The 18997-nt window shown below is 37.3% G+C and overlaps 1 protein-coding gene across 1 annotated transcript in view; it reads right to left on the bottom strand.

The window, feature by feature from the left end:
• LOC307132468 (transmembrane protein 132C) overlaps positions 1-18997 on the bottom strand; it is a 414322-nt gene that overhangs the window by 176480 nt on the left and 218845 nt on the right. The gene's annotated exons all lie outside the window — the stretch shown is intronic.

Consider the following 18997-nt stretch of genomic DNA (forward strand, 5'->3'; position numbering starts at 1 on the left):
ATATCTGAGGAACAACTGGAGGAGGCAGGTTAGATCACTTAGTTGAGTTAAAATTCATATTAGTGGGATAAACGCACACAGCCAAAGTTTATATACGTCAGCTCTCTTATTCGTAGTGTCACTTTTCCTATTACTTTTTCTTCATTTGCTCTCTATCAGAAGCCTGTCGTCTGTGAAGGTGAGTGTGTGCAAAGCACTTTTACTTTCTCCTGCTTTTAACACTAATGAGTTTCCCTACAAATTACAACTGATTTAATTACACACACACACACACAGGCTTGTTTGTAAACTATAAGAGGAAAATGTTCAGACGTTTTAGATCAAATAAACATATGTAGCAACTATTAACATGTAAAGGAAGGTAAATGTATCATTTTGACTGATTGAGCTCAGAATGAAAATAGAAAAGACTTTGATGTCTCCAGATATGCGCTCACACACACACACACACACACACACACACACACACACACACACACACACACACACACACACACACACACACACACACACACACACACACACACACACACACACACACACACACACACACACACAGCGGAACAACCAGAGATGCACGCACACGTTGTACCCGGGAGGCTTGCCACAGAAATGAGACATTGATTTGTAATTGGAGGCATTCGGTCATGAAATCTGTGGACTAATTAAAGAAAGTGAACTTAATGGCAAACATTTACATATTCTTCCTGCGAGTTAGCCTGCTCCACCAGCGGGCATTAATCACAATCTGCATCCGCTGAAACCGAATGGAAAATCAACAGAGTCTAAATACATCAGCATTAAGGCAAAAGTAATAGGATATTTGTGAGGGTGTGTGGGTGTGTGTGTGTTTGTGTCTGTGTGTCCGGACATGTTAAAGACATTTTATAGCAACCTTAGCCTCATGTATTGATCATACACTGGCACAAACAATAATAGGTGTATTCAGTTGTTTTTTAGAAATATGGAAATCAATCACATGACATCTGCATAAAATACATTTCTTATGGAATGTAACAGCAATGTGAAATGCATCAGATCACAATTCACAGTGCAATGCGAGTATGTTTGTTTATTAACCCTTAAATGCATGAATGTTTCACAAATCATTATTACATATTCGGGTTTTTAGCGACCCGGATCTTTATCGAACATGGATGGATCACTACCTGTCGCAATAATATAAGACTCTCCTGATAGAGTAATAATTACACTGTAAAAAAAAAAAGGTTCTATATTGCACCAAAATGGTTCTTGGCTCGTAATCATAGGGGAACCTTTTTTAGTGCTATATAGCACCAATTTTGGTGCTTCAGTGGTTCTTCAGCGGTTCTTCAGAGGTTCTTCAGCGGTTCTTCAGAGGTTCTTCACCGGTTCTTTGACTAAGGTGCTATATAGCACCTCTGAAGAACCGCTGAAGAACCACTGAAGCACCAAAATTGGTTCTATATAGCACTAAAAAAGGTTCCCCTATGATTACGAGCCTTTTTTTTTAGAGTGTACAGAAGAATAAAATAAAGCATATTGTGTTCCCTTTTGGAGCTTGGAAGGGTTCAGTTTGAGGAAATATTTTATACCATCATCACTGTCCTCGTCAGAGCTCATTTCCCAGTACATTCAGCATCTGGCTCATATTTGCCATCTCAAACATATTCTCAAAACTATCAATTTTCAACATTTTCAAAATCAATATTTTGATCGCTGACAGCTTCTTCACCAGATCCACCATCAAGTGACAGTGACACTAATATCTGATTGATCTGAGCCATTTCAAGTTTTGCTGATGATACTTCCTATTCTTTTGTTTTCTTCCTGCGGTAACTATGAGTGAAACGCCACTTCATCATTGTGTGTCAGACATTAAGGTGAATTGCACTTATTCAGTCATCAAACATTCAATTACTGTTGTGCAGGAAAAATATACTTACACTGTTACACACATCGGGTTGTTAGTGACCCTATACAATTCTTTAAAAAAATGAATAGAAAAACAGGAATTCTTTTACAATTGTATATTTTTTTTCTTGTTATATTGTTTAGAATAAGAATATTGAGGAATACTAAGAAGGTAGATGTCTAACTTTAAAAAAATGAACGAGGAGGAGGGTAATGAATGATGCCTCGGGTCACTAAAGACTAGAGGTATGCGTTCAAGTGTTAAAGGTCCCATGGCATGACATTTTAATTTTATGAGGTTTTTTAACATTAATATGAGTTCCCCTAGCCTGTCTATGGTCCCCAAGTGGCTAGAAATTTTGATAGTGTAAACCGGGTTCTTGGTGTCCTGCTCTGCCTTTTGAGAAAATGACAGCTCAGACGAGCCGATCTGGAATCTTCCCTGTATGCCGTCATACGGGGAACGGTTACCTCCCCTTCCTCTGCTTTGCCCACCCAGAGAATTTGGAGAAAATGGATTCAGTTTATCAGTCGCGATGTCAGCACAGGCTTTACAAACAGACTTTTACCATATGGATTCGACAGCACTGCCACAAACGGTGAGTAACAGTGTTCATTAATGCCTGATCTGTGATCAGTGATTTCTGATGTGTAGCTAATCATTCAAGTTCACACAGACTTTCTTTCTAAATCGTTTAATACTGTCAGTCCCGCCGCTGGCCGTCTTGATGCCCTAAGCGTAATGCATCAGGGAATCAAGCCAGTGACTAAAATGATAAACTTCACATGGTTTCTGTTAGTAGCACACAGCAAATTTCAGGAGTTGAAAAATCATGAGTTAGACAAAAAAGTGTGAATGAGTTAAATTTGTTGAGTTATTTTTTTCATTTTGACTACCGTGTGTGTTATTGGATACTCCCTGGCTGTGTTGTATTTTGGCGTTCATTCATTTGTGTTCAGGAGCGTGTTTTGACACTACATCTGGAGTTACATTTTGAGAAGTGCGTCACGACACGACCCTGGTTCTGCAGCACAAATAATGGACTTATGTGCTTCGTCGTGACTGAGGTAGGTAAAAGTGTATATATACAACAACAAAAAAACTATTTCAACATGTTCTATATTTTCTGACAAACACGTTTTGTCATAGCTGTTACGTTATATACTGTGTACTAACGTCAACGACCATGGCAACGTATGAACGTAGCCGATAACTTTTTTCAAAATTTGAATTGCCTATTTGCGCGGGCTTTTTGTCGATGTAAACGAGCTAACCGTCTTTCCATTTGCTTTGCAGAGAAACCGGATAGAATGGCTTCAGCCAAGTGCAAGCAAAACTCACTTAGGCAGGCTATCTGACGTTTCACATGGGGTTTATTATCAGCGCCATTCCCATGCACACATGGGGTAACGTTAGTTTGCAACACTTTATGGCGTTACTGAACGGAAAAATAAACGATAAAGAGCAACAGAAATATATAAAGCATACATGCAGCTCACAGCTCGTGCTCCATCTAAGGACTGCACTCAGCGAGTGAGTAAAATAAGTGCCTTCCCCTTAAAGGAGCAGCACCGAATTGTACTTGTTACACATTCACCGTGTTTCTGAAAATGAGTGTTTTGCCGTCAAATTGAAGTGGCGACTCAGCTCAAGAAACCTGTTCAGCTTCCACACTAACTTTAATGCCGACGAGGTAACGTAATTCACTCTGTTAGCTGCCTATATGTTTTGCTGTTAGATTTTACAGTATGACAGCAATTGTTTTCAAAGTGTGTCCATGCAATGAATTTCTGAACCAAATGTATTAATTTGCTCAAATAAAGGCAGTAAATCAAGAGTATGGTGTTCAGTGTAGTCATTTCCACATAAAACATATTGTGTTAAATAAATGTTAACTCTAAGAAGTGTTAAATAAAATGTGTTTCAAGTGTTAATTTTTAACACTGTTAAGGAGTTTATATTATAATTAACTACATTTCAGAGTTACAGTTACTCTCCTTAGGATTAGTATTTTAACTCCAGAAAGAGTTAAATTTTAACTCTGAAAAAGTGTTAAAAATTCAACTCCAAGAGCAGAGTTATTTTAACTCTGCGCTGGAGTTTATTTGATGGTCACGCATGTACACTCAGATTGAGTTGATTTTAACTAACAGGGAGTTTATTCCAAAAACCAGAATTTGCTGTGCATGAAACAAATCCATTATTTAAATGATTACAGAGAGCGATCAAAGAACACTCTCTTTATAATGTTCAGAGCTGTCAATCACACGTCGCGAGTGTATCTGCCGTTATAATGAATGACGCTGTTATGCTGCACAACAAAGCTCTTCCTGTATTCATGTCGATGTCGTGTTTGCTGTTAGTTGTGGTCAAAGCATTTTGTCAGAGAAATAGCACTGCAATGACGAGATCAACAGACTGCCTGTGTACTCAATGCTCAAGCCTTTCATGTGATGGGAAAAGATCGAAAAATATATTTTTCAAATATATAAAACACTTTCACGATTCGTTCATCTCGACGGCTGTGATGGTAAAAAAACGTAGTAAAAGTATTCGAGAGGGGTTCCACATGTTACAATGTTCGTAGGATAAGGAGGAAGAAGACAGGTTCGCATGACTGGGACTTGTGTTTATTCAGAACTCTCAGATACAAACAAAATAAACTTGCGCTCTCAACAACTCAACAACTTGTGTGCCCAGTCCGTCTCTCTCTGGACTGGCAGTGCTTGCAGATCTCGCTAAACCACGCCCCCTCCACCACATAATCTAATACTGATTTCATATGCAAAGATGTCAGCCAATCACAACAGTGGGCGTTTTCACTGAAGTCTCACATCAGACACATCTCACATCAGACGTCCCTTGAAACAGAGCATTCAAGCCAGAGGGCTAATATCAGTATAGAAAAAATGCCTTTACTTCTAAATTATGACTTTTTTATGTAAAAACCACACTAACAATATAAGTACACCTCAGGAAACATTATAACATAATTAAAAAATCCATGCGATGGGACCTTTAAAACACAATACAATTTTTCAGCAAAGGTCCCTTTTCGAAGAATCACACTTATGACCCCAATACCACAACATGCAACAGATGATACATAATGAAAAAAGTCCCTCATATAAATGCTAATTATTGTCCCTGTGGCCCCTGTGGCTCTTTTACAACAAACCAGAAATTTCAGTCCATTTCGTTCAGATTTCTGGGAACAAGAATGTTTGTGAATCCAAACAATAACAATCATGTACGCTATTAGTCAAATAACTTCCACCTCATTTTCATTACTGATCCACTTTTTCAATCAAAGATGTTTAAAACACCTGTGTGTGTGTTTGTGCCTGCTGTGAGCTGTATTATCAATGTGGCATCAAAATGAACTGCTGATTAAAATGGACCCAGCATGGCGCGCGCACGCTTGCATGCATAGTAGTCTGCAGTCTGTGTGTTTATGTTTGCATATCTGCATGTGTTGCTTTCGGTGCTCATTTCTGATCATATTTCCCTCCAGGGTTTCTCATGCCATGCATTCAAAAGCAGACAAAGCAATTTACTTTATCTGGGACCTGTGGATAAAGCAATCTCCTTGAAGACAAGCACAGCCTTGGAAATGGGAAGCCGTTACAGAGAGCAACAGGTGGTTTGGAGTTGGAGGAGAGAGAGAGAGAGAGAGAGAAAGCAGAAAGGTTAGGTAGAGGAAAAGAGAAGGAAGATAGGGCCTAGGAATGGCTTCCCTCGGCACTGGCTTTGTCAGATACAATTTACATCAGCCCTGCTCCAGTTCAGATGCTGCTGTTCTCCAGGAGAAATGGACTAGCAAGAATGTGTGCAGTGCCTGTTAAGATAGTGGCTGTATGTGTGTGTGTGTGTGTGTGTGTGTGTGTGTGTTCTCACGACTCTGATGGCCAATTCTGGCTGTTGAAGTGTGAACTATTATGGTGGAGTTGTGTGAAGTGTCAACAGTCCTCGAAAACAAGGGTCAGAAACCTTTTTGACACAAAGTGCCATTTTTATTTGTCTTGTTTACTTTACCATATCAAACCAATTTACCCCTATCATTTATACACTACCGTTCAAAAGATTGGGGACAGTACAAATTTATATTCCTATTTTGTTAAATTAATGCTTTTTTCACTAAGAATGCATTACATTCATCACAAGTGGCAGTAATGGCATGTTACAAAGGTATATTATTTCAAAGGATTTCTATTCAAAGAATCCTGTAAAAATTATCATGGTTACCACAAAAATCTTAAGCAGCAAAACTGCTTAAATGAATGATTTCAGAAGGATCATATGACTCAGCAGTTTGGATCGCCAAATTTCAGCAGTTTGGCGGTTTGACACGCGATCCGAATCATGATTCGACTCACTGATTCATAACGCTTCGAAGCTTCATGAGGCCGTGTTTTGAAATCGCCATCACTATATAAGTTGTTATTTAGGGTTTTTTTTGCGCACAAAAATTATTCTCGCCGATTCATAAAGTTATTTTACAACCACTGTAGTGAGATGGACTTTGTAACGACGTCTTTAGTACCTTTTAAGGGTCTTGAGAGTGAACCGTGCCATTGTGCCAATGGAGGCCTTTCAGAGCCATCAGATTTCAACTAAAATATCTTAATTTGTGTTCCGAAGATGAACGGAGGTCTTACGGGTGTCGAACGACATGAGGGTAAGTAATTAATGACAGACTTTTCATTTTTGGGTGAACTAACCCTTTAACTAACAAATTAAACCTTATTGTAAAGTGTTACCCATTTCATATTTGATAGCTGTTTTACAAAAATAATCTGGCAAACTCATACACTTTTGTCTAATTTCGAATTAAAAATCCATTTTGAATTGAAAATAGGCCCTAATTTACGTGATTCACTTACTGTAATTAGTAACTGTCAATGTGAGGGGACAAGAAACATTAACAAAGCCATTTTCATCATATTAGGCATAAGATTAATAATGAATGTGCATATTGTGTACATATTGTGAATTCATTTAATAAACTTATTAGTGTTTGTAGCCTACAGAAAATCACTTGTCTAAGAATATGATTAATAATACATATAGGCTAAATATCGTTTTATAATGTTGACCCAAAGTTGACCCAATGTTTACTCTCTTCACTGACAGAAAAAAAAGGAAAAGACTATCAAAGCTCAACTTTAGAAGGAGAATACAAGATGAGGAGACTGAGAGAAAAAAAAAAAGATTGAGATGGAGATGAGAGAGCAGGTATTGTCAAATAGCCTACTGCCCACTGACATGGTTTTAAAGCTATATTTCTTATCCATTTTCTTTTTGGCCTTGCACATACAGTTGTACTCAAAAGTTTGGCCTCCAAATTCCCCAGATCTCAATCCAATTGAGCATCTGTGGGATGTGCTGAACAAACAAGTCTTATCCATGAAGGCCCCACCTTGCAATTTACAGGACTTAAAGGATCTGCTGCTAACATCTTGGTGCCAGATACCATAGCACACCTTCAGGGTCTAGTGGAGTCCATGCCTCGACGTGTCAGGGCTGTTGTGGCAGCAAAAGGGGGACAAACACAATATTAGGAAGGTGGTCATAAATAATGTTTCAGTTTTCCAGCATCTTTTGCATATTTGAACCCTTTCCAGCATGATGTATGATTTTGAGATCCATCTTTTCACACTGAGGACAATTGAGAGACTCCAACACAACTATAAAAAAAGGTTCAAACTTGCACATTCACTTCAGAAGGAAACACAACGCATTAAGAAACCTTTTGAACAGGATGAAGATGTCCACATTTTTCTTATTTTAATGACCTTCGGAAGCAATGGAAGATACTTGCATGTTTCCCGGAAGACAAATTAGGTACGAGATTATGAAATTAGGTAAGAATGTTAAACCCCCCGGCTCTTAATGCATTGTGTTTCCTTCTGGAGCATCAGTGAATGATTGGAGTCCCTCAATTGTCCTCAGTGTCAAAAGATGGATCTCAAAATCATACAGTAACTGCTGGAAAGGGTTCAAATATGCAAAAGATGCTGGAAAACAGAAGAATTTGCAGGACCTGGAGGATTTTTCTGAAGAACATTGGGCAGTTTAACTGCCCAGGACAAACAAGGGACTCAAGAACAACCATCACAAAAAAAAAAAAGTATTTACATAAACTTTTGAACAGGTTCATTTTTATAAATTCAGCTTTTTTTTTTTGTCTTGTGGACTATGTAAACATCTTTAATGTAAAATATCTCATTCAGGGCAGTACTAAATAAAAAATAACATGCATTTTATATGATCCCTCTTATTTCGTAAAAAAAATATTCACATTTTCACAGATTCTGCAAGTGGTATGTAAACTTTTGAGCAAGACTGTATGTAGATCAGAGAAAGAAAAATCATTTTCTCAGGGGAGCATATGCCCCCAAACCGCCCTAACTATCTTAAATTTGGGGCCTCTGTGATTATAAAACCCTGCCTACAACTAGGCATACATGAAAAAGACTGAAAATACAGCAGTTTTGTGCTAAATACGACTGTGAAATGATCTCATAGCCTTGATCACGAACATCACGACTACTCCGTTCCAGGCGACAACGACAACAGCTCAACTCTTTGTCCCGAGCATGCATATGGTTTATATGGGCAGCCTGTGTGCTCTTTTCATTCGACTGTAATGCAACGTGATTGCTGTAATCATCCCCTGTGGCGCTGTTTGGCGGCTCTGAAATAGGCTAGCACGCCATCGCAGGTCTGTGTCTTTTGACCGTCCGCTGTGAATTATCTGAACATTACGGCACTAATAACCGCGCAGAGCTAATGGAGACAGATGAGGAACCAGAATGAGTTGATGAAAATAGTTTCGTTTAACGATTGGAGCTGGGAGCCTTAACGACACAAGACGTCTCCTCCCCATCTTATTAATTTTTCTCTGGGACACAAAGTAAAATAGTTGACCTGACATTTTACGCATGGGTGACATGCTGTAGTTTTCTTACATATAAAGAGGAATAATAAAGTACCCGCTGTCTCATAAGCGCATTAAAATATCCTGAGAGGTCTTAGTGTCCCAGAATGTTGTCATGGTGGATAGTCATAAAAGGATAGTTCACCCAAAAATTAAATGTCATTCCCACGTGACTTTTCCCGTAGTCAAAAATAAAAGGAGATGCAGAAAATGTTATTCTTTGGATAGATATTACTAAGAGAAATCAAAGCCAGTCAGGTGACCAGCCCATGCTTTTCAACCAATCAGAACATAATGAAACATTCTTTGGAACGTTGTTAAGTCAGTCATGTCACTTGATTAACCTCAAACCAGTGATGAACTTGACATTGTCTGAGGCAGGTTCACTTGAATAAAACATAGACTGATTACTAGTGTTTACATTACCTTAAAATACCTGCAAGTATATTTTAAAAGTGGCTGTTCAGCACACCAGTAAAAAGACAATGATAGTTTGAATAAAATTATAAATGAACAGAAATCTGAACTTTATGGAACCCCTAAAGGCACATGATAATGGGAGAAAAATTGAAAAATTATATGTCAAGGCTTTTGCATTATCTCGCAAAACGTTTGCGTTACTCCGAGAAACTTTGTGGTCGCTCATAAAACTTTTTCATTACCTCAAGAAACTTTTAGGTGTGAGAATAAACAAAATTACAATGATTTACGAGTGGATGCAAAGTTTCTTGGGGAAACACAAAGCATAGAAATACAATTTTCCACCCATCTCATATTTTTTTCATACACCATGACCCCTTTGGGGCCCCGTAGAACTTGTCTACCACATGTCTACCGCATATTTACACAGAAAAGCAATGAGAAATGCAAAAGGCATCAAAATACTATTTGTCCCTCCCAACTCATATTTTTTTCATACACCATGACTACATCGGCTACGTAGAACCTTACACATGAAGACAAGGGTCCGCAGTGTTAGTTCCATTCTTCTCTTAGGCGTTTTTAGGCAATGGTCAGACACGCATGTCTAGCGCATATTTACATAGAAAAGCAATGAAAAAGCACATGCAAAAATGTGTTGTGTGTAAAGTGGCACAGTCTGGAAAATATGTCATCATTCGTTTCCAAACAAGGTGGGAAGCGCAACAAACCTTTTCCATCACCTGAAAACCATCCCATCAACAACACAAGAGATCAAAAATGCAGCTTCATGTTAATCTGTGTAGCACAATGACTGGTTTACAATGTATACATTTTGCACTTTTTACTCAAATTTCTACCTCTAAATGATAGATGTAAAACCAGTGCATAGTTGATATTTTAGAATGTTTTTTTTATCTAACAGTGAACTTTTTTATAGAATTTGTCCTTCAAATATTTTATGTTTGCTGCCACTATTTTAAAAACAATGCAACCAAAATTATTTTGTTTTAAAGCAAAAAAAGGCATGTTTGCACAGTTAAAAGTTAACATTATGTTATTCTATTTTTGCTAATAAACTATATTCCAAGATTTCATTAATGTACCCTCTGTTTTCTCCAGACTTCAGTCATTGTTGGGATATTCTTCAAGGTGTCAGCATTATCAAATTATAAATCATGATAAATATCGATATCGATCAATATGGGAAAAAGATAGTGTGATCATATTTTTCACCATATCATCCAGCCCAATTTTAAAGGCATGAACCGGAAGTTTCGACTGACTTTTCTTCCCTATTGTGACATATTCGAGTGTAACGGATTCTCAAATTATAATTAAATATTAAAGACTAAAAGGGCATATCATTTTTTTTTTAAGTCAGATAACTCATTTATAAAAATACAAATAAAAACATTATAGTAAAAAAATAAAAACTGACAAAATTGTAGGTCCACACTAGAGGTAAATAATGTTAAAAAGTCAAGTCAAACTATCCAACTAAATGAAACACTGATCACCATAATGGTGAATTCAAACCAAACAAAAACCTCTGTTAATTCTTCAATAAGAACTTCTGTAGACGTCTGACAGAAAGTCAATCTGATTATAAAAAAATCGAATTATCAAATTATAAATCGTGATAAATATCTATATCGATATGGAAACAAATATTGTGATCATAGTTTTCGCCATATCATCCAGCCCAATTTTCAAGGCTGCATGAACTGGAAATTGTGCCCAGATCAGGTCCACTCTAGGTCCTTGTTTTGGAGAGATCATGAGGTTGAAGGGACAGGGGGCGGTCCCGACCAATACACAACTACACTAATATTCAATAACTAATCTAAATGTCACTTGTTTTATATTTGTATTTATGTTTCCCACAATTCTTATTCTTTTTTAAGAACATTTAAACCGCCTCGAGCTTCGCCATCGAGCATCAAAGGTCGGTGTAAATCCAGGTTTCTGTGGTATACATGCTGCTTTTGATTCAGTTCCAACAAAGCGAAACTCTGCCTATGCTATGCATGCGCAGGTTTACGCGTGTCTGCGGGATGCCTCTGGCAATCTTCTGTAGTAAAAGAGACGGTGAACTCTTGTTCAAAACTCAATATAGCTCTGACCGTCCTCACACAAACAAAAGCTGCCATGCAATAGACAGATTCAACAAACGTACATGGCACACTACACCCTGTACAGCAGCAAAAGCTGCTGACTGTACACAAACACACAACCACATCCTGCTTCCCTTCTCTCTTCCTTATTCTTATGTCATCCATTCTTTTTTGTCTTTGTATGCATGATGCAATCTTATTTCTTCCCAGTATTTCTCTCTCTTTCTGTCTCGGTCTGTCAGTAGCTCTTATTCTCCAGTAACACCTTTCATAAATGGCAGGGTGAAAGGTGCCCACTGAAGGTAATAGCAAGCCTAATCAAATTTCCCCCACAGAGAAAAGAACAGGAGAATATAATAAAGGAAAAGAGGTGGGAACTGGAGCGGATCAACCTGCCCTGTCGTCCATCCACGCCAGGACCATGTCCCTCCATCAGTGATGAAGAGAATGAAAAAATGCAAGAGAATATTGAAGAAAGCAGAAACTGGATGACAGGTGCGGCATGGTGATGGAAACCGATCCAACACTAGAGTAATGAGAAAGAAGAGATGAGAGAGAAGTGAGAAAATGGAACGAGAAAATGACAGGGGGAATTTACTAAAAATTGTCTCTGCTCAAAGCGTAATTTACTTGGACGTGCTATGCTGTTTTAGCGTCTGGTTCACTAAAGAAAATGACACAAACGTGATCACAAAAACTGTGCGAAATGCAATTTGCACACCGTAATTCTCAATTTTGCGATTCGGTCCGGAGTCTTAGGTTAATTTATCATTTTGATTCATCAGGCTTTTATGGCAATTTACTGACATCTAAAACACTCAAATACAATTTTCACTGCATTTTCTGTTTAAAGCATTTTTTTTTTTTTTTTTTTTTAATAAAGGGACCTTTTCATTTTTCCTTGTGGACAAAAACAATGGATTCAGCAAGATCAAAAGTGACAGCAATGATATTTATAATGTTTCTGTTGATATTCTGATGATATTTATTATTTATAATATTTTAAATAAATGCTTCAAATCAATGAATCCTGAAAAAAAAGATTGATCAGTTTAAAAAAATAAAAAATAAAAAGTTAAACATAAAAAATGCTTCTTGAGCAGCAAATCAGCATTTTTGAATGATATCTGAAGGATCGTGTGACACTGAAAACTGGAAGCATTGTTATCACATATATTACATTTTTAAATTAAATAAAATACAAAACAGTTATTTAAAAAAACATATATATTTTACAATATATTGGGAGTAAGCAACCCCCAAACTTTTGGATGCTGGTGTATGCAATTAATAATACTATACAAGCTTTATTTTATATCAATAAAATTACAGTATCAAACACATTTTTAATGTGAAAATATGTGAGGTTTTTAATGCCAGAGCAGGCTTTGTATATAACAATACAAATATCAGTCATCTTTTATTTAAATTATTAATTTAATTTACCAATCAATCAAATTATTTGATGATAATTTTAAAAGGGATGAATTAACAAAATTAAAGACAGTTGACAGTAGCCATTGACTTCCATAGTATTATTTTTTCCTACTATGGAAGTCAATGGCTACTGTCAACTATCTAGTTTCAACATTCTTCAAAATATCTTATCTTGTGTTCAACAGAAGAAAAAAACTCAGGTTTGGAACAACTTGAGGGTGAGTAAATTATGACAACATTATGGGTGAACTATCCCTTTAATGTGTGCATTACAATGAAGACTGAAAAAATACTTTAAGTATATAAGATGTATAAGGCCCTGTTTACACCTGGTATTAAGATGCGTTTTGGCCGATCAGATCACAAGCGGACGACCCTAAATACAGGTGTAAACAGGATTATAAGCTTGTCCACTTTGACCACTTCCAGAGGTAGTCGAAAAGCGCATTCGACTGGATTGCTTTCGTAGTGTAAAGGCTCATGTGGTTGAATGCATTCAAACCTGGTTTGAACAGCCACAAAAGACCACCTACTCACCGCCTACTGACCTAATGCGTAAACATTATGGGAAGTGCTCTAGCCAGATGGGATTTATAGTTTGTTGGCTGAAGACCCAAATTTGGTTTGAAGATGAAAAACGTACCAAGCATAATGTTCTCTCACCAATTCCTGATTTCTAACACACACTCACAGTGTTCAGTGTGGTCTTGCGGCTGTCAGAACAGAAAACTGCTGCTCGTATTTCTGTCGTCTCCGGTCATGTTCATACCTAAATCACTCAAGCTTATTTTGTCCATTACATCGAAACTTCTGAAAAAGCCCATACATTTACCCACCAATAGACCCCTTCCCTCGAAAAAATCAGGACAGAAGTGGTTGAAAGTGGGCAAAAGAGACGGATTAAAACACCAGGTGTAAACGTCCCCCACGTCTACTTGTGATCCAATTGACCAAAACACATCTTAATGTCAGTTGTAAACAGGGCCCAAGATTGTATATAAAGTATTGATCATGTTAATAATGTTTTGACCTTTGCATCAAATATGATACATACAGCATGATATGGCTAAAATGCTCAAAGTGTGCTTGACTACACTGTGCATATAGATTAGTATTCCCATAGCTCTTATCCATCACTTGATCTTTGTTTGATTGATTACTGCTGCAATGCTCTATGGAAAGAACATTTATTATAAATGTGTTTGCGCTGAAAAGACAATGACTAATTTGAATACTCACAGTACAGTATTATACCAGTGCAGAGAGCGTCTGGTTAAACTGCATTGTGGGTGGTTAATGAATGAAACCCAGGTGAAGCAACTGCTTAGTAAATTCGCCCCTGGATATCAATAAATTGTGCTGGAATTGAACAGAGAATAAAATAGTAGAGGAAAACACAAGGCATAGATAGAGAGTACAAGCTCAAGCAATGAGGGAAAGTGAAAAAGGAGCCAGATGAAGGAGGGAAATGGATCATACACAGTAAGCTCAGTGGTGCTTCCTTTGTCTTTAAGAAATGCCTGCGCCAGCTGAAGAGATTACAGCTCTGGACGTCCCCAAAGACATAGATTAAAGCTAACATGCTTTATTTAGCCCTAAACTCTTGGTCTTAGATCAATGCCAGACTGGATTAAACAGAAATTTGTCATGTGACATGACTAGGGACTCCCTATTACAAAGGCAGCTGCGTAACTCGGTTAGTATTCCATTCAATTCCACAATATCAGATTAAGAGAAAGCAAATTTCTGTTTGTCTGTGTGATTTTTATATTTAGGTTTTTCTGGATTGATTGAAAAATTAAGCACAGCGCTTAACATCTACTTGAAATCTTGTGCCTTTATATGCAGAAACATGAACTACATGAAAAAAATTGTTATTCGTTTTACGGATACTAGGCAGTTTGTACAAGCAACACTTTGCAAATTTGAAATAATTTTGTCATCAATTACTCACCCTTATGTTGTTCCAAACCCGTATGACTTTCTTTCTTTTTTTTTTCTTCTGTGGAACACAAAAGGAGAATTTGCAGAGAATATCTTGGCCGCTATTTTCCATATAAGGTATATATTATATATATTTATATTATATATATTTTCCATAAAAGGTAATGATGACTGGAGCTGTCAAGCACCATAAAAGTAAAAGACTTGTAGACTAGATCTCAAGTTTATATGTAAAAGAGCAGCTTGCATATTCTTTTTTACATGGAAGAAAGAAAGTCACACATTTGGAATAACATGATGCACATTTGGACTTACCAAATGTGGACATACCACATTTGTATATGGTGAAAAAAAAAATTACTGGATGGCATGTTTTAATACTTAATTAAGTTGTCTTAACTGTTTGTTAAGGTTCAGCCATTTACTTTAATTCAACCTCTAACCAGCTTACAGAGAAGTGAGAGAAGACTGAAAACTGCTTTGAAATGTATAGGCCCTATCATACACCAGCGGCGCCAGGCCCGACGCAAGTGTTTTTGCTAGTTTCAGCACTTCATAGATGATGAGTGGAAGGAGAATTTTAGATTGACACAACAGTCATTTATTACACTATGTTCAACAAGAACAGCTCATTCTGTGCGTCATACGTCATTGGACATGTGCAGAACTTTCCAGTTATGATCTGTCCTATTGAAGGGATTAGAAAAGGTTTAAACCACCCCTTACAACCCGAATTAAATTTAAATTGGATTTGGCCAATTCAATTCGACTGACAAGTTACAAGTGACTTTTGTTTATTTTTTTTTATTGTCTGATTACAAACAGATTATTATGGTCTATGTAAACTCAGCTAGTGTTGTGTTTTAGCTCATGGCAAAGATGCTCACAATCTAAACAGCAATATATATATTTTTTTTTAAATGAACGGACATCTTAAGAGACCCTGCATGGATTCCCCTATGGATTCCCACAAATTTAATCTTATAAGACAGACATTATTACAGCTTCTTAAACCTATAAAGTTCACCGGTAATGGGTCATTAATGTTTTAGTATGCTGTTGTTTACACCACTTCTTAGTACCCTGTGTACTAGAGTTTACAGTGGTTTCCAGAAATTCAAAAATTAAAAGGAAATATAAATAAACATATAAATAAAAAAGATAAATTATAAATAATAATGAAACACACACATTCTTGAATATGTGGTTTACGGGGACTCTCCATAGGCGTAATGGTTTTTATACTGTACAAACTGTATATTCTAACCCCCTACACTAACCCTACCCATCACACAACATTTTTGCCTTTTCTTTTTTTCCAAAAACAGTTTAGTATGTTTTTAAGCCATTTGGTTTATTTGTAAACCATGTTTAGGTTGTAATACCCATGTCATACATTTGTGTCCTCATAAACCACATATGACTACACATGCGCACACACACAGACACACAATAAATTGCCAAAGGTTTTGGGACGCCTGCCTTTACATGCACATGAACTTTAATGACATCCCATTCTTAATCTGTAGCTATAATCATTCTTAATCTGTAGCTATAAAGCTTAATCTTTGCAGCTATAACAGCTTCAACTCTTCTGGGAAGGCTTTCCACACAGTTTAGGAGTGTGTTGTGGGTATTTTTGACCATTCTTCGAGAAGCGCATTTGTGAGGTCAGGCACTGATGTTGGATGAGAAGGCCTGGCTCGCAGTCTCCGCTCTAATTCATCCCAAAGGTGTTCTATCGGGTTGAGGTCCGGACTCTGTGCAGGCCAGTCAAGTTCCTCCACACCAAACTCGCTCATCCATGTCTTTATGGACCCTGCTTTGTGCACAGTCATGTTAGAACAGGAAGGGGCCATCCCCAAACTGTTCTCACAAAGTTGGGAGCATGAAATTGTCAAAAATGTATTGGAAGCATTAAGAGTCCCTTTACTGGAACTAAGGGACGAAGCCCAACCCCTGAAAAACAACCCCACACCATAATCCCCAAGAACCGTTCTCCTGGCAACCACCACACCCAAATTTGTCCATCATATTGCCAGACAGAGAAGTGTGTTTCGTCACTCCAGAGAACACCTCTCCACTGCTCTAGAGTCCAGTGGTGGCATGCTTAACGCCCCTGCATCTGACGCTTTGCATTGCACTTGGTGATGTAAGGGGCTTGGATGCAGCTGCTCGGCCATGGAAACCCATTCCATGAAGCTCTCTACGCACTTTTCTTGAGCTAATCTGAAGGCCACATTAATTTTCGAGGTCCGTAGCTACTGAATCTGCAGAAAGTTGGCAACTTCTGCACACTGTGCGCTTCAGTATGTGCAAACCGCGCTCTGTGAATTTACGTGGCCTACCAAATTTGTGGCGGAGTTGCTGTTGTCCCCAATTGTTTCCACTTTGTTATAATACCACTAACAGTTGATCATGGAATATTTAGTAGTGAGTAAATTTCATGAATGGACTTATTGCACAGGTGGTAACCTATCACGGTACCACGCTTGAATTCACTGAGCTCCTGAGAGCAACCCATTCTTTCAAAACAAATGATTGTAGAAGCGTCTGCATGCCTTGGTGCTTGATTTTATACACCTGTGGCCATGAAAGTGATTGGAACACCTGAATTCAATGATTTGGAGGGATGTCCAAATACATTTGGCAATATAGTGTATATACACATGTGTGTGTGTGTGTGTGTGTGTGTGTGTGTGTGTATGTGTGTGTGTGTGTGTGTGTGTGTGTGTGTGTGTTTGTGTGCTGCGTCCTCAGCCTTTACTTCAATTTGAAAAATAAACATTTTGTATGTTTAAAACTGTTCAGTTTTGGTGAAATTAGCCAGGGGAAAAACACAAAAAAAACCTCTTTATTTTCTGATACAGACAAAGTGCATACTGCAATGCAAGAGGCCTGTTTACTAGGGCGTTTTATTTCTGCAATGCCATGTTGAGCTTTGTGATAATGCTGGGCTTAATCGTTCAAGTTTACAGACTTCCACCAAACTGCGTTTAATGCAGAAAATTACACCTGTCAGTACAGAGCCCAGTTCATTAACACTATTTCCAGATCTGTGGAGAAATGCGATTAAGAGCATGATGACACACAAAGACTGCAAATCCACACTTAATTACGACCAGTGTGGGGTTTTTTTCCTCTGCATCCATCACCATGGTTTCCTATTTTCCAGATTAATTTAAGCATGCAAATAAGATCTGTAAATGGATGAATCAACTTTTAGAAGAAGACCCCCTTGGATCACAGATTCAATATTCTAATAGGAAAGAAAACGGAGATGCATTGTTAACTACTTCTTATCGGCCAAGATTAATATACACAGGCAGGCGTAGAATAAAAACTGAAAAGCTAGCATTTTATTTTAAAAGGCTACATATTTAGTTTAAATATTACAATATTTTGTCCTATTCCTATTGGAGAAACCTATTTGAAAGCACTTCGGCTTAAATTATCCACTGGATATAATTCTGTTCAGCTTTTAACTACTTTAAAGTAAAGTATGTTCCAAAGCACACTCTTAAGTCCATCACGTGGTATTAAATTCCTTCCTTTAATGTCTCTGTTGATGTCCAGTTATCCTAATCCCAATATTACTATTTGATGAGTTGAGTGAGGAAAATCTTTATTTAAACACATTAATCATGTACAGTGACCCCAAAAAGTATTTGGCCACTTTTGAAAACTTAAAATCACATTTAAAGATGCAAAACATCAAACATGCAAAACATTAAACCAAAAGGCATCTGTAAACAAATGCTGCAAGAGCTTTTCTCAGAACTAACTTCACTTTTCAATGAAGACCCAGGTCATTTTGGAGGATGTGTTAAGTCCATAAAAATAAAGACCATTATTCTGCTCTGTAATGCAAAGATCATCTGTGTTTCTCTTCTTGGTCACTTTTAAGTCTATTATTTATTTTTATATTATTATTTGTTTTGCCCTTGTCCCAGAGCTAGATTTTCAATCTTAAAATATGAAAATTCATCATAAAAATATGAATTATTAACTTTGATAATCAAACAAAGTGTGAAATAAACGTAAACCCCTTCAATATTTATTGCGTGAAAATGATTTGTATAAATTTTTAAAAAACTGTGGCCGCCTTCAATTTTGGTCTAATATTTTTTCTCCAACAGTTAGTGTACTTGTTTACCAATGAGACAAAAACATTGGTGAAGAGTTTGAGATGAAACACTTGAATTAAAGTGTTTAAAGACTCTTTTTGAATTTCTTTTTTTA

The sequence above is a fragment of the Gobio gobio genome, assembly GCF_949357685.1.
Source record: "Gobio gobio genome assembly, chromosome: 10".
Lineage (NCBI taxonomy): Eukaryota > Metazoa > Chordata > Actinopteri > Cypriniformes > Gobionidae > Gobio > Gobio gobio.